Below are 5,000 nucleotides of genomic sequence, written 5' to 3' on the forward strand. Positions count from 1 at the left end.
AGGTTAATTCCATAATTATAGGATAGTCAGTTAATAATAATTTGGTCAGAAAGATGTGTTCTGTTGATATATATACTGTCTTGTTGTCTACCACCCATGTGTTAATATATTTGTTGACTCTATGTAAATAACTTGTCTTTTTCATTGAGATGATTCTCTTGTTTTGTTCTTTGACTAAGAAGTACTGTATTGTCTAAACGTAATGTGATCCTGTTGATGCCTTATTTTAAATACTTTAAATGACCATGTGATGTTTCATCATGTGTTTTGGCAAGAAGTTACAATGCTTAAATGTTCAGAGGGAAAAGTATGGTTGGAAGTGGTATGCTAGTTCACAGTACTTCTTAAATTTGTTAAGCATAAGAAATATATATTGTGTGAATATTTGTTATTTAATCTCATCATTTATTTGTAAACTTTTATAGTTGTTTATATGAAGGTGCTAATGATATTTTCCTACCAAGTATACTCAAAACACAATAAAAAAATATATTGTGGCATAAATACCATTTAAACAAGCAGAATGCATTTAAAGATTATTTTCATTTTATATGTATCGATTATATTATACAAAAACATTGTCTTGCTAAAATATGTTTAAAATGTAAAAGATTTTGGCTTTGTTCAAAGCATTTTTAGACTTTACACTTGGATCAACCATTATTGAAGATAAGCCATTATGTTTGCATATATATCCATCTTCCATTAAAATTGCTAAGATTGAAATCTAGATTTCTGATTTTCTAAATTATCCCTACAACTATAACCCACAAAGTAAGTTTAGATCTTTCTTTTTTTGCTATTCATATTCTTCCAAAACATTCAGCTTGGAGCATAGAGTGAGAGCAATCAGAAGTCAACAATTCATCAGATGACTTTTGTTTATATATTCCCTCCATATAGTGGTTTGCCAGAGATATTAAGGTACCCTATCCTCACTTAAATTTCATGAAATTTATATATGTAAGCAAGTTATTTGAAATCCAGCTTCTTAGAACAATGTAATATGTATTAGCAGTTGAAGGGTTTCAATTAAACTATAAACCTCATCCTTTTTTGTGCCAGTATGCTTTTACATGCCAGTGCTTTTCAACAGTCTCTCCTCACCTCCCTTTTTTCATGTTATGGAAGTACCAATCATCCTGCTCCACCTTTTGTATATGTCCATTATTTTACATCCATCAGTGTCTTCCTTTTGGTTATTTTTTTTAATGTAGTAGTCCAGGTCACAATTATACAAATCAGAAGTGTTTTTCTTTAGAATCTCATATTACCTAAAAGTGATGATCTAAATTATTGCTTTATATAAGTGTTAATATTTCTCATTTATTTATTTTTTAATAATCAATTTTAAATAAATAATCATACTAAAGCCACTTCTATTTTAACCTTTTGAATAATAATGTAATGGTTAATGATTACGAAGCAAAATATGTGTGCTAGACATCAAAGGTCACATAGCAGTGTAATAGCAAAAAGGGTAAAGAAGGGGGTTTAGTTGATGATTAAATGTGCTATACATCAGAAGTCGTATAGCAGTTCAGGCATGTAAGGTTTAACAAAGGCGATGAGATCAAAGTTGTAAAAGGAAGATGTGTGGGATTTTGCAAGGATGTCCATAGGGTAGGGCAAGGATTAGCAAGGAGAGAGGGGTTTGAGGGCAATTAGATCACAGTTTCTGGGAGAATGTCAGGAGGGAAAGAATCCAGGGAAGGGGGTTGCTGTGATAAAGGGTCACATCCAGGAGGAAGGAGGAGGGAATGATGCAGCTGGTAGGGAGTGGGAGGGAGAGGTGTAAGGAGGATGATAGATGTCAGTTCATTTAAGTGTATAAGGAATGGGAGTAGACAGATTGGAGGATGGATGAGGTGTAGGCATGTTATCTTGGGTCATGATTAGAGAGTTTTGAATGTCTTTGAGAGTTTCTGCTATGGAGTTAGTTAGGGAGGTCTAAGAAAGGTTTTCTTATGGGGGTTTGGCACTGAGAGGGAATAAGGCTGTAGAACAGCAGTTTTTGGCAGGATGGCCTAGACACCAACAATTCTGACATTGACAGAGATGGCCAGACAGGGAGGGACTCTCTGCCAATGTAAACATTAAAGGGGAGGTCATGTCTACATAAAGTAATTTTGGCAATATTTGGCAGTTTGCTGGCAAGGTGGAGATAGTTCCAGTGCAAGTATTGAAGGAGGGATGAGGTTGGGCAGGAATGGTTTTGCCAGTGAAGTTAATTTGGGTTGATAATGCTATCTTGGGATTTGGATGTAACTGCAACAAGGCTGGATTGATCAGGGCAGCTGCAGAAGGAAACTTCGCCTTCTTGTTTTTGCAACTATTGCTGGAAGAGGAGTGTTGTCAGATTAAGGGGCTGTAGGAGGGATTATGAAAAATCAATCCCATTTGGCAGGGTTAAACAGAGTATTCAAGATATTTGTAGAGGAGGGGGTAGTAGAAGGACAGGGACAAAGGTAGTACTGCAGAGGGTTGGACAATAAGGTTGCAGAGTAGTGATGGGGTAGTTGATGAAGAAAGTTGTTGGGGTGGAGGAGATGAAGTAGTGAATGTTGAGAGAGCTGGATGGAAGATTTGGACTGGGCTGATGTGATAGTAGGTATGGAGGAGGGGGTAGCAGTAGAAGTGTTCAGTCATGGTCAAAGAAGAGCCTGGGACTGGTGAACCGGAATTGATATCAGTGGGGATATTTGATAAAGGGGTAAGCCTTAATGCCCCTAGGCTAAGTTGGGGAGAGAAATAGTCCACCCCTCAGGGTTTCCCTCAGGGACAAAGGCTGAACAAAAACAGGAATACTAGGCCATTCATGGCTGGCACAAAGTCAGCTTTTCATGCTTTTAACATGGGTCTCACACCTTAGGAAGTGGATAGTTGAAGGGTTAGACAAGGGAAGGAAACAAAAAGGGGAAGGAGAAAAGACTGAGCAAAATCAATTTACTCAAGAGCTGAGGCCCAAAGCAGGGTTTTTTCCCATCATTGGGTCCCAGTCTCCATCTCCTAAGCCCACAGCAACAACAGGCAAGAGATTGAGAGGGGACTAATAATGTAGAAAATGGGGAAAACATAAAATTGCTTATCACCAATATACCATTTTTCACACATACATACTGTAGTGTTAAGAAATGTAAACCAGTGTAGTGTATAAAGTCTTTACTTCACTAAATACAATTACAATTATTGCCACAACCAATAAACACTTTCAGAATAAAATAACCTGAATCTTTTGACAAGATAGCACTGGAAATAGCAGTTTCATATTCAAAGGTAATCTATGTATCCCAAAGGAGACTTTTCCTTTACACTCTGAATTGGTATGTGCAAGTTCCTGTTGAAATAATAGTTGCTTTAATTCTTGGAACAAAAAATAATGACCATATAGATAACTACCATAATTCATGAGAAAAAAGAAAAATAAATTATTCACTTGTGACTTACTGCAAACTGTATCCCAAATTTGTTGTATTTTTGCTTGTAACATCTTAATTAAAAAGTAGTAAATCAGTCTACTTATTAAAATCATAGGAACAACCATACTTATGATAGATATATCATAACCTAAATCCTTGAGCTTCTGAAGAACTTAATATGGATTACTCTTCAGTAAAGTATATTAAAAAATGATACATTATTTGTGACTTATTGCAGAATGTATTCCAAATTTGTCACCTTTTCCCTTGTAACAAGTCTTAAAAATAATTCAATGCCTACTTATCAAAACCAGGAAATCTAGAAAACTTAACAATACTTTTGTTAGGTGTATCATAACCTAAATCCTTGAGCTTCTGAAGAACTTTACTTGAAGAACTCTCCAGTAAAGTATAATATAAAATGTGGTAAAAATCCTGATTATTCAGGATACATGATCAATACTACATACACAGCCCTATTTATGCTTATCTACATTTCTTTTTTGTTTATAAACAAACATTACAACCTTATGTGGCTGGCATTCAAATTTCAGTCCTAATTTGGTCTTGCTCACCAAATTCTATAAATAATAACAAACCACTTATTACTTAGGTGTGACCTTCAGCTAACTTCTGCAGAGACTAGTGTTTGGTTACTTAATTGTCTTGGAGTATTTCATGAAGTCCTCTTGCAATCTTACTATATTACATTCTTATACTGTTCCATATTGTGTTCTACTATGCATGTCAGTTTACATACCTTTCAATGCACAGTCACTACAATCAAGCTCACTAGAAAAATCAGATTCTTCTGAACTGTTATATGGGACTTGTGTATGCACAGATAGATTTTAGCACTTGTGACCACACTACTAATTTTGCTTAAAATCTTTTGTTTCTATCCAATACACACATGTACATGCACACTTCACGCACGCACGCACGCACGCACGCACGCACGCACGCACTCACACTCACACTCACACTCACACTCACACTCACACTCACACTCACATTCACTCACATTCACTCACATTCACTCACATCACTCACTCACTCACTCACTCACTCACTCACTCACTCACTCACTCACTCACTCACTCACTCACTCACTCACTCACTCACTCACTCACTCACTCACTCACTCACACACACACACACACACACACACACACACACACACACACACACACACACACACACACACACACACACACACACACACACACACACACAAAACTCCAAAACAAGTGCATATGGGGAAATGTGTCCATGAAGACACCAAATACTGTAAAATGAGAATTCTAAATATCTAAATAGTAAAACCTATTTCAAATATCCCGTAAAACATTGAAAATCCTACAATTGAATCAATAACACACAAAATCAGATCACCAAATGCCTGCTTAAGAAGTGGAAGACAGATCTCCAGTCCACGTAACAAAATAAGAATCATAGTTACCAAAACTGTTAACATGGCATAATGAGAAATAACTTGTACAGCTAAACATCATTTACCTGACAAAACACTAATGCCTTTAATGCAATCGTAGCAAATCAATAACAATCATATGAAAAATA

At 36.1% G+C, this 5,000-nt stretch overlaps 1 protein-coding gene across 1 annotated transcript in view; it reads left to right on the forward strand.

Annotated features, from left to right (window-relative positions):
- Nucleotides 1-730, forward strand: part of LOC125033388 (protein O-glucosyltransferase 2-like) — a 14,200-nt gene extending 13,470 nt beyond the window's left edge. Inside the window, exon 10 of the mRNA XM_047624852.1 lies at nucleotides 1-730. This exon is cut by the window's left edge and continues 229 nt beyond it. The gene's annotated coding sequence lies outside the window, so the exon portion shown is untranslated.
- Nucleotides 731-5,000: the final 4,270 nt, after the last annotated feature.

Source organism: Penaeus chinensis, chromosome 16, assembly GCF_019202785.1.
Source record: "Penaeus chinensis breed Huanghai No. 1 chromosome 16, ASM1920278v2, whole genome shotgun sequence".
In the NCBI taxonomy this organism is placed as follows: domain Eukaryota; kingdom Metazoa; phylum Arthropoda; class Malacostraca; order Decapoda; family Penaeidae; genus Penaeus; species Penaeus chinensis.